The following is a 12,639-nucleotide window of genomic DNA, read 5'->3' on the forward strand; positions in this document are numbered from 1 at the left end:
TCGTGAGCTCTGAACTTGTGGAGTGCAACGTGCGCCGTGCCCTTGTGACGTCCACGCAGAGATGTCTTGCGCGGACACTGGCTGGCGTACTAAAGGGAATGGACAGTGCAAGGAGCAGAAAGGGCGTGGAAAGAACGCTCGCGTAGTGCACTCGCGGTTCATACGCAGCGCGCCGTGATTGGTGGGGGGCAGCGGCGAACTCATTGTTCGCCCACAAAAGGTTCGCTGGCAGGAGCCGGGGATTTGGCGTGGTGTCAGGCCGAGTGGCGATCGATCCTGTACGCGCTCCAAGGACGGCGGAAGGATGACGCTCAGCGCCGTTCCGCGGGGAGGACCGGGAGGCCGACACTGTCACGCGGCGCAAACCGCCCCGCTGCCAGCGGGCGAGCGTAATGGTGAAATGGCGCGGGCAAGTGGAATCGCACACGACTTGTTGCGAGGGGATTTGCATCTCCTTCGGCTGCCTGCGCCCGGCCCTGGCACATGTCAGCTCAGATGAGCCACGCCAGCAGTGCCCTGGCAGCCCCACGCTGACAGCGGGAGAGGAAAACGTGTCGCTTCTCCTCGTCGCTCGTCTCCCTCCCTCACCTAGCTCTTTTTTTCGAGCGCAGAACCGGGAAATGGCGGCACGGGGAAAACGGAGAGAGAGAGGAAAACGAGAAACGCCGATTGTTCTTCTACAGCAGCGCGTCGCGCTTGCGACTTGTGCTGGACGTTTACGCCAGGCTCCTCCCTATCCGCATCCTCCGTTTTGTGTTTGAGTCCGTGTTTCTGCCAGAACAGCTACGCCGCTGCCTCGTTGGGCTTGACGCATGCAGCTGTGCTCCACTAGGGACGCATACGGAACCCACGGCAGCCGACTCGCGGGCTGACCTGGCGTGCGCTCACACAGACACACACACACACACACTGCCGTACTCGGTAAACGGCGAGTACCTGTCAAGCGAACGCTGCTGTACTTCGGTCGAGAACCACAAATGTGGACGCGCGTAAACTGACCGCCCTTGTTTCTTCTGCGTGCGAGGTTCCTCCGCGCACCTCCCTAATACGTTTCCATTCGCTCACACGTGCTTGAGTGCTTCTGTTCGTGCCACTTGACCAAGACGGGCCGGCCCGCTGCAGTGGGTGGAAGCGCTCCTGCATGTGTTCAAACGAGGCTGGCCGCGTTCGTTGTTTTCATCCTGCACTTTGATGTGCGTGCTTTATTTCTCTGTACAATTCGAGCGGCGTTTTACGCTCCGCATGCTGTCGCTCGGGGCTGGACAATTACTTAAACATTAAGTCGTTGCGTGTTCAGCCGATTCGCACGCGAGTGAGGCCATCACGTGCTTGCGGTTTCCGTGCGCGGCGCGAAGAGCCCCATAACGCGCGTGGTGTTGCGACTGCGCTCTGGATGTAGAATTAGAATGAAATCATGAGTATTTCGCGTGCAAGTCGCTTCCTGAGCGTCGCTGTACTGTGAGCAGCTTGTGTGCTTACGTGCTGCCACAGCGTGCGTAAAGATTAGTGTAACAAGACAGGAGTGATGACTGCGGGCGCAGATAGGAGACCTTCAACACGTCTTCGCACGCAAGCATTCACGTCGCTATTGCGTGAAATTCTAACGCCACGGTATTCACACATGACTCCGTCAAGGCAGGTGCGAAGTTGGGGGAGAAAATTGCGCGTCCCTACATCGGATGCAGCTCACGACACGGTTTTCTGACCTCGAAAAGTGAGCGGTGTTGGGCTAAGTTCCACTTTCGCGACTCTTCCATATGTGCTCAGTGTCGGCTTTTGGGGTGCACAATCTGTTTTAAAAGACAGGTCTAAGGTACGTTCACAATATGTGTACACGTGTGTGTAATAAACGTTTAGAGAAATTGTGTTGTCCAAATACATCGGCACTGAAAATGTAGTGACGTGATTTGGTATGTTAAGATCTATACCGCATCGATCAGCAGAAAGTCATCATGGTCCAATTTTGTTATTTATAAACTACGTCCTCCTCTATTCCGTTCTCGTTCTCTTCGTCGCCCGGGACATATTACCTGTCTATCCGCAACACTTGAAATCCTCGGCGGCTTTCGTCCGTATACCTTACCCTCTTCGGGTAATAGGGCATTAAATTGCGCACAGAACTGACTGATTTCGATTTTCTTTCCTAGCCATTAATAATGGGTTTACAGTTTTTGTTACCCAGTAAGGATCTATGAAGGGGCACTTGGAACCCTGGAGTCTCTTTCGCGCAAGAATGTTGTTGCCTAGTTCGTTTCCCGGAATCTTGGTGTGGTGCCTTGCGTAAACGTTCCGTAAAAGGCGTATTGCCTTCCGAGCAATACGCCTCGGCAAACCTTGAGATTATTCCCTTTTCGTGGGCCCCTTTTCTAAGCTTTTCACTACGGAACGCTCGTCCGTTGCCTGACACTATCACCTTCGTGTCCAATGTGTTGCGATTCATGAGGAAAATGATTGCTATCCTCTCGCCTTGCTTTCTCTGTTACCACCCTGCACTGTAAAATAATTTACACCCTTAAAATTGAATACGGGTGTAAATATGTCTATAACTCAGACCCATACACCCTTTTAGGATGTAAGCGTGTGAGTTGTAGACACATTTGCACCCTTATTCACCTTTAAGGGTTAATTATTTTACGGTGTGTGCACTGATCAATGGCAACGATGAATGCTTGTACTTGACGCACCCTCTAACTCTTCTTTGTGTTCAACAAAGCCCCGAACACAGGGCTAAGCGATCCGCGACACTTCAATTTAATTATTAAGTTAATTCAATACAGCAAGTCTGTTTTGCCCAAGCAGGAGCGGACATTGACAATTAAACAACTGTAAAAACAGTAAGGTTCGTATGTTCAAGCTGAAATATAATGATGCACTAATAAGCTTGCGTAGCCACAAAGTTCAATGATTTCTGTGATCATTACTGAAGTTGTTGTTAGGGGAAAGAAGGAACGCTATAAAAAGAAATACTAAAAAAGAAGGGGGGGGGGGGAAGGAATATAGTGCACATATGGCTTTCTCTGGGATACTGCAGCTGATAGTCGACATTTTGAAATTTTGAAATGTATCATATGTTGGTGTCATATTACTAGTCATATACCTAATACAAGAGCGTACATTTTAAGTGAACATTTTTTTTTTCGGTAACTATAACGAATAGAGAAGAGCAACGTGAGGATCTCCTTTTTGTTTTTTAGTTCGAACAGCTTGTCCTGCGGTGTTAAGGATTGTTGAATGAAAGCGTGCAGGTCTTCCTCGTCTATTAATTTAATCAGTCGCTTATAGAACCCATTGTCCACGAGCCAACGGTCATAACTGTCTGTTTCATGTGTCCAGGTTGGCATCGTAGAATTTTCCCTCGAGTAGCCCTCGTTCCTGGGCTGAGCGATAACAGGTTGTGCACGTCCGTTAGAGATGCTGGTGGTAATTGTAGTGAGGTGGTACTGGCGGAAGTATTATTACCAAGTTTTCAGAGAGGGGGGCGCACGCGCAGAATTCAGGAGCACTTACTCGATTCCTGTGATGTGCCTTTTTTTTTTTTCTTTTTAAACACCACACGTGAAAGCGATCTGTAAAGGGGTAAAAATGAATCACAATTTCGGACAGTTGTAATTTGCTGCTTACCCAAGGAACAAAGTATGCGTGCAAATCGCATCGCGTTGATCTCGTCATGTTCCAGAAACCGTGACGCTGTCGACTTTGGGCCTATCTTGTTATACATCGCAATAACACTCAATGAGCGCCCCTTCGCGAAGGTTAGGAGTTCGGGGGACGAGGAAGTGGGGTTGCAATAGGGCAAGTGCGTATACACGCGGAAGAGATGCTCAAAAGGGAGAGCGGTACCCGTGGCCGAACAGGAACACCTACACAGGCGCGCGAAGTTTTGCGGCTGGCGCGCGCGTGCCGGTGTGCTAGCTCGACGAGTCGGACGATCGATGCCGCGCTGTTCTCGGGTAACCCTCGTCTAGGATGCCTGGAGCAAGCGAACGGCGGGCGCAGCAGCGCGTGTTCGCCGCTCTCGGGCTTTAATTATTCCGCCGCGCGGTTTAATTGTATCTTTATACGACTCCGAGCACCATCGGAACCCAATTTCCCGGGCTTCAATCCGGCTCTAAAGTAGACGAATGGGGCCCCTCGGCCCCTGGCAGCCTAAGGGCGTGCAGTTCGGCGCCACCCTTGCTCGAGGCCCGCCGAATTAGCCCGAAAGATTGACCAGCCAAATAAACAGCGGGCCCCCGCGACTGCCGCTGCATCCCATTAAGAATGCATTTTACTACGAGCCAGGTACGTGGAATGCTGGCCGCCTGGTGGATCTGCTTCGCGTCCCGCGTGGCTGATGCGCATGCTGCTTGCGCGCGGCGGTCCTTTCAATTGCCCAGACAGCGACGCGAGGGAGGGCGCTGTTCGGCGTTTGCGCATCCTGCGGCGCTCTCACCTTCGACAAATTAGTTACGCGCCGCGATCTGCACCGAAACGACTGAATGCGCTGCTCAATGTAGGCATCGTGAAGGCATTCTGTTTATCAAGCGATGGCCATATGGAAGAGGGCCTGGTGCATCCGGACGTACGCGTTAAATATTCATTCCCGAAAACGCCCCGCACGCATTAATGACCGTGAGAGACGCAGCTGAATAGCTCCTCTGGTAGGCACGCGCATACCGCTGGAGGTGGCAGCGCGCATGCGCATGACCACTGACTTGAAGCCCGGCGTCTTCACCGCTTTTCTCAATTTCGAGCTCACCGCGCTAGGTTATAGCGGGGGCTGCTCTGCGGGAGCGCTGCGGCACCTTCATTCATTTCTTGTTGTAGCCTGGCAAACGGGCACGCACAAGAAAAACACACGAAGAACAAAACAAGGAGTTGCTTATGGATTTCTGTTCCCACTTCAGTGTTTGGCTAACACAAAGTTTGAGATTAAATATTAGATTTAGCTAGCAGTGAATTTAGCTAATGCCTGCCACGGTGGCACAGCGGCGCGTTTTGCCGCAGGGCGCGAGGCCGCTGGTTCGAGTGCTGGCCTAGGTGGGCGCATTCCGAACAGACGATGATGGCACGGCGCTGCAGATCGGTGGCTAAGGAGTCGCGCTGCTGATCTCGAGATCCCGGTTTCGATCCCAGCCATGGCGCGGCCGCTTTTCGAGGGGGGCGAAATGCAAATACGCTCGTGCACTCGGGTTTACGGTGCACGTTAAAGAACCACAGGTTGTCGAAATTAATCCGGAGTCCGGCCCCACGATGGCGTGACTCATAATCAGATCGCGATTCCGGCGCGTAAAACTCCAGAATGTTTTTATATTTATTTCTTTATTATTATTATTATTATTATTATTATTATTATTATTATTATTATTATTATTATTATTATTATTATTATTATTATTATTATTATACTTTTTAGATTCTGATGAAAATATACACGTCTATATTTGGTCATCGGTGCACGTTAACGAACCTCAGGTGGTAATATATATATATATATATATATATATATATATATATATATATATATATATTCCGGAACTCTTCCACTACAGTGGGTCTCATATAGCCCAGGTTTATACAGTTTTGGAGCGCATTTGCATTACAGCTCTGCTTAAACTACTACTGAATCGTACGTGAATCCGCACGTAGGTTTAGGTGCGCCCAACTTTGCAGAAATATCGCAATAATTGTGAATTCAAACAATCACGTCATCGGGCGACCGCTATGGGTGCAAATTTCAAGAATAAAAATGCGCTTCTTGAGTCCTCAATAAGTCATCCTTTCGCACCGGTCAAGCGCAGAAGCCTCCTAAAGGCGCAAAATATTTGTCCGGTCTTGTTTTGGATGTGTCGATTTAACTCACCCCGAAGCTCCTTGCGTGCGTTATCGCTGGCAAAGTTGTTGGTAAATTTTCGGTCTCAAGAACACAGAAGTCAAGCGCAATGAGGGACAAGGACCAAGCAAGTGGACACACACAAGCCCTTGCGTGTGTACGTTTCGTCCGTAGCTCCTATATTGCGCTTGAAAGTTCTTTAACACGCCTTACCAACACGGCTGAACCTCCACGCTCGTGGAGAAGTCGGCTCGCAAGTAAAACGCGGAAACTTGGCGGATGCGGAAGTGCGCCATGGCACGAGTGCACGCACAGAAACGGCCTGCGAGTGAGCCCCAAAGAAAGGACTCGGAACAAATGAGCGTCTCCCGACTTCAAAAAAGTGGGGACGGAGGGGAGAGGTTTGCGAGAGAGCGTCGCGCAGCAGTGGCACGCGCGGCGGAGGTGCGGGGGAGGCGCTAGCATTGCGGTGCCCAGTCGGCTTGAACAGGCAAGCGGCGCCCACGTCCGGACACCTCTGCGAGAGCGCGAGTGTGCGCGTTCCGGCCCGCGCACGGAACATGATCCGGCGCCGTAATTGAGGCGCGGGAGGGTGGGAAATAAAAATCACTTCTGTGTTTAGACTTTATTAAATATCGATGCGTTGGGGGGGGGGGGGGGGGTGCGAGGAGGCTCCGACCGCGCGATGGCGGAAAGGGGGCCATTAATAGTTGTGGTGGTTGTGGGTCCGCTGCGGCCGGCCGCGACACTGGGCCGCCCGCGACAAAACGGCGCTCTGGGCAGGGGCGTATATTTATCTGCCTAATCCAAGTCACCTAGTGAGCGCACGGGAGCAGGGACCCGGTGTTAGTTATTTAGCGCCTGTGAATAAATTAGTTTGTGTTTTGGCGGCTTCGCCCGGCGCAGCCCTTGACAGCACGCGAGGGGATTTGGTGGGAGCTGAGTGACGCGTCCACCCCTGCAGAGGAGCGGCGCAAGATAAGTGTTGGAGCCGGGGGCTTAGCCCCGTAGGATTTGCATAAATTGACGTCCCCCCTACCTCCCCTCCCGACACCAGCGGCAAGCCTCGTCCCTGGAGCGCGCAGTACGCTGGCCGCCATTAAATCCGTTTTCGAGGGCCAAACTTCCTTTTCCCCTTGCCTGCTCGTCACGAAGCCTAGCTCGGCTTTGTGCTGTACTTGCTGTGTAAATCGCCATGTCGAGGCGTTTCAGCGCCGTCGGCAGATTCACGTTCACTTTTTATGCATAGCGTGTGAGTTTGCAGCCTACAGCTGTTCGAGTCCGTGCGTACGCTTATGGGCTACCTTCGTTTCTTGTGAGCTGCCTTCGTTTAACAATGTTAAAAAGTAATCGTTGATTATCTTTGACATCTTCCTAGTTCCTTACAAGACACCACCACCTAGCGCTAGCATTCCCAGAGTGGACCTGTGTAGCCAACATTTAAATTTGCTTTCTCTCCGTCAGAATCTGTCTTTCTCTTTCTTTCTCAGCTTTCTTTTCAGCTCTTTAGTGCAGACTCTACGCACACAACTCATTTGTCTGGTGGTTTCTAACTGGCAGGTCAAGGAATCGGTCTATAGCTATAATTCTGCCTTGAATACTAACAATTAGGCTTTCAAGAACATGGGCATGACTAGCCGTGTCGTATGCCCGTTTAGTGTCCAGAAAAACAGCAACATTTCCTCTTGATCTCTCATGTTCTACATTGGCGACAAGACCCACGATTACATCCAAAGTATATCCCCCCGAGGTAAAGCCTGAAACATTCTGCTGTAGTCAGTTTTGCGCATCATTCCACCACTGAATGCGCTCATTGTTAATCTTTCCCATAATTTTTGTGGTGCAATTTGTCGAATAGACTCTACTTTGCTGCCAGTGGGCTCCTTCCTGGCTTCATAAGAAGCACAACTCTGGACAGCTTCCACAAAGCAAGTACATGTTCGCTCTTCCATATATCAACGTATAAAGGTCCATTAAGACTTCGGTGTTCCAAGGCCCAATGTTGGCTAGCCGACTGTACTCGGCACCGCCCAGATCAGGTGCGGTTATCTCGCGTGATGTGTTCAGATCGTTCAGGAGTAGCCATAATTGTAATTTCTCATCAATTACATGTAAATCTGACCTAACTGCTAACTCTTGCCTTTACCTTCGAGTGAGCTAGCTGCCGTGATTCCTTGTACTGGTACTAGTGATGGCTGGAGGTCGTTGGACAATTTGAGAGCAAAATGCCTCTGCGACAGCAGTTTCATCTATTCCACAAGCCAGAGGTATAGCGCGTTAGATGGGTGAAGCTCGCTCACAGGTAGGCGAAAGGCTCGCACGATGTTGCCTACTTCGACTACTGGTGTAGACGGTGTCAACATGCTGCACAGCTTATTCAAACGTTTAAGGCGAATGTTTCTGTAGCTCTTTCTGCATCTTAGAGAGCATATATGCTGCGTTTTTTTGTAGCAATCGCAGAGAAATGATCTGGGGTACTTACGTTGCACCCGTTGTCTTATGTCCCGCAGTTGTTGGTAGCCAGCAGCTACGATTCTCTATCCACCCGGAACTGTGACGAAACAAGTCTCTTTCTCCACGTTTTCCTGAATACGTGATGTGAAATCATCTACGCTATATATATATATATATATATATATATATATATATATATATATATAATTTCCTTGGTTATGATATGGAAAGACTGCTCAGTTCACGATTAACTCTTTATGTCGCGGAGGCTTAACCCCAAGACGGGGGTTGTGAACAAAATAGGTGTGATGGTCGCTACCCCTGGTGTCTACATCAGTAGTCCAGTCTGCTCCAGATGCTAAATTAGATTAACGGAACCTGAAGCCTAACACGCTTGCGTACAAATGCCCGCGTAGCATCTTCGCTGGCCATTCAGTAGCACAGTCTAATACGCAGAGCATTCTTGCAATGTACGGGGTCGTCCACTCTTAGTACGAACACGCGGCGCCGCGGGCGCGTGTAGGCGGACCGTAGGCGGACCGCCATCCGGACCACTGACGAAGAGCGATAATCAAAAGAATTCGAATAGAAATGTTACATTATCGTGGCTCATGTTTACCTACTTACTATGTTATTTTCTCTTACCGCCATAGAAGGGCGGTTTATGTAAATATAACGAAGAGAAATATTAATGCCAACGTGCAGTGTAACCGTTGGGTACGTTCAGATTTTGCTAAGGAACAAGTTTCAAAATAGCGTGCCTAAGAAAGTGCGAATAAAATGTAGTCTAAGGAAGTCAGGGCAAGAAAAACAGTGAACCGAGGTCAAAACTTCAAGTGATGCTTCTTTCGATGGCAAGTTGCACGAAATTATTAATCTATGCCATACTTTCTTTCATTATAATATTCTTCTTATTATTTTTTAGAATAGCCCACAGCCTGCTGACGTGAGTCATGAGGCACCATTCACTTCAGAGGTTTTCCGTGGCACGGATCGAACATAGCCAACTCGGTGTCGTGCTTCTCCGTCACGGATAAAGAGAGAACGAAAAAAAAAAAAAAGAAAATCTGATCGTCCAAAAGTAAAAAGAAAGCCGCACCGAGGGATGTGTTTCTGAGGCACTACGTCAAATAGCAGGTACTTGTGCGAATGTCATGCCCGCTCCACGGAGCTTTCTAGAAAGCTCGACCCGCGGGACCATGCGGAATAACACGGCACCATCTCATAATCGCAGGGGCACTTCAATTCAGTAAAAGGCCGCGGCACCCCGAAGACCAGTGGTCAAGCACTTTGCTACGTGACCACGCGCGAAATTTTGACGGAAAACGCAAGCGCATATTTTTTTCTTTTTTTTTTTTTTCAACAGAAGAGCGAGCAGCGGCGCCTTCCTTCCGCTCAGGCTTCGATGGACGTCCTGTCATTTTCTTAAAATGTTCTCCCGAGAGATCATTGGTGCACCTCCAAGCTACACGGAGCCACACTCTCCAGAACAAGCTTCCTGGCGACACACTGGTCATCTCAATCATGGAACGCGCTCTCCAGGCCCTCTGGGCAGGCACACGTTTTTGACTGGCCCCGAGTGCGCAGTGTGCACGGGCTTGCGCTTTCAGTTATATCTTCAACGCTCTCCGCAACGTGTTTGTGAAACCGGCAGTTTCTGGAAGGCGGGGGGCATAAATCATTTACGCCAAGTGGAATTCGAAGAGCGGATGAATGCAGAGTACATGACTACCACACTTTTGCGATTGACGTCGAGGGTCAGCACTGATGTGGTTCTTACTCCACTGGAAAAGCTAGAAAATTCGGCTTCTGTGTGTGCAAGAAAAAGTTCCTGTCAATCTATCTTGTCGCGAGAGAAGTCAGCTTGAGAAACGGGTAAATTAGTAAGTAGAAAGTTGCCTAAGATCGCACGAAGGCGTTTCCAATGTACGTAGGAAGAGAGAAAGGGAAGCCTTGTTGTTTTACCCACTGTGTTCTCCATGAGACCAGTGTACCCACTGCGCCTCTCTGTAGATGCCTGTACATATACATGTGGCGCTGCTGTAACGTTGACATCAGGCGCTGAGTTGCTCATCGCCTGTATGCATGATGTAGTTTTCCTTAATCAGAAAAGAAAGAGAGAGCGCGCATATGTATTTGTTCAATACCACAAATTGGCTACATAGCTATCCCTCAGTAATTAGTCTTGCCTTTTCTGAAATGAGTGTCTTCCGCAGCGATTGTATTGCCTGGTTTTCAAGTGCTACGCATGCACATTTCCCTACCAAAAGGCAATTGCAGCCCACTGGCTTATGAGAAATGGACCTCAGAGCTCATAAGCAATCCATTTGCCATGTTGTGCGCCGTTGTTCTGAAAAAAAAAAAGTACACCGAGATGGTCACTGCTGCCGTTTCGGCTACAGAACTTTAACCTGCACGGGTTGTAATGCCATTGCCACAGTCTTTCTACTGCTTATTCTTTTTGAATTTTTTTCGTGGAAGACTTGCCGTAAGGCATAATGTTTGATATGTGCGTGTAATAGGCCTGTGTTGTGTAAAAATTCGAGTGGTGTGTTTTGGTATCTGTTGTCCTGTACCAAGCGATCATAGGATGTGGCAATGTAGTAGTCGAACTTATAAATGGCCATGTTCTCCATGACGGTCAAGTGCCTCGAGCGGCCAGTCGCGCGGCAATGTTTCGTGTATTCGCGGGCTTCTTTCACGCTCGGAAAAACACCTCTTATGTAGCACGTATTGAGCAACAGAAAGCTGTATCGGGAGTTTTTCAAGTTGCTCTACAATTTTCTCATTTACAGTTTTCCTCTAATCATAATATTTGAGAAGTTGATTAATTAATTACGACTAATTATCTAAATAGGCGGCATGCAAAAAATAATTTGAGGATCTCCAAGCGACGGCAAACAACATTACCTTGGTTCTGTCCAGCTACGTAGCATTTGCATGTTTTAAAAGTTTGGCCCAAGTTAAGTGCATCATCCTCTACATAGATACAGCGGAAGCAGGTCATTTAGGAAGTCGTATCTAAAGCTGAATGCGTTTGGCTCTCTAGAACGATAGGAGGCTTATGAAATTGCGGAGCTTTTAGTTAACGCTAATACGTTATCCGTATAGCTGCCGATAAATGTCTGCTATGTTCCAAAAGGTAAGATCCTACCAGCAGTCGTACCTTCGTGGGTTGTCTCAGGCAAACTAAGTGGACTGTGGTTCTCGAGACACGGTAAAATTTGTAAGGAGGCGTAAAAGTGAGCCGAAAAGAATTTAAGACACCCGGAACACCAGATATTGAACAGGAAAGACAGCTCCGAATCCAAAACTTTGCTCTCTCCCGGCAGGCGTTTATTCAACGCTAGACATACTGCCCCCCCCCCCCCCCCCTCCTTCTCCTCATCACCTCCCAGTCTGCACCTTTTTCTGACGCCTACATCTCTTTCTGTGTCTAGCAAGTGAAAATGATCGATACGCCAACACAACACTAAATGCGTTACTTGGTTCAATTGTTCCGCTGCTACCGATTGCTGCTTTAGCCACTCCAGAGGTCATGGTTTTTTTCGGTAGCTGAGCGTATTTTGACGGCATATAAACTTACGTATCTCGCTTCAGTAAAACGCAACTCCGATAAAGAAAAGACAAATCAAAGTAACAAGCCCTTTAGAAAAGTGTAAGGAAGTGCACAACTAGAGAATCCAAAATGAAAGAAAAGCTTGTGCAAAGGCTCCTTTCAGAACCGTCGGTGTCCAAGGTTCGACGGCGGCAAGTCTTGAGATTTCTTACATGCACATTACCGAGCAGCAGCGAGACACGAAACAGAGGGTACACGCTCTCGCCGCTCAGCCGAAGAGCAAAAGCAGGCGGCAGAAATCGTATGAGCCATTTGGAAGACAGCCTTGTGCCGCGCTGGCACAGACGGCACGAGTTTCGGAGTTTCACCGGCGGCAGCACCCCCCGGCAGGATTATGCGCAGCCGCAACGCAGCCGAACGAGCGTGCGCGTAAGAGGCCCCGAATGCGCCGGTCTGCGCGTCTAGCCCTCAAGTTTCAGGTAAAGCAGTGCCGCAGCGATGTTTGGAGACCGGCGGGTATCAATAATGCAGCGAGCCATGAACCCGGGGCCGGAGTCGTCGGGGGCATAGCGAGGAATCCGGCGCCGTAAATCCGGCTGGAATGCCCCGGCACGGGCTCGAGCCTGTATACGCTCGCGGCCGCGGTTCGCGAAGCCATGCCCACAATGCTTCTTTTATAGAGCCATTATCTCATGTTTTGGCCGAGTCAGTTTCTTCCGCGTGGGCTGCAGCTTACTGATTGGTTCGGCCCGTGTCCAGTCGTGGCCTGCATTACCAATCATCCCAGTGACCCTCGTTGTGCAGAGGCTAACCG

The sequence above is a fragment of the Dermacentor silvarum genome, chromosome 1 (genome assembly GCF_013339745.2).
Source record: "Dermacentor silvarum isolate Dsil-2018 chromosome 1, BIME_Dsil_1.4, whole genome shotgun sequence".
Lineage (NCBI taxonomy): Eukaryota > Metazoa > Arthropoda > Arachnida > Ixodida > Ixodidae > Dermacentor > Dermacentor silvarum.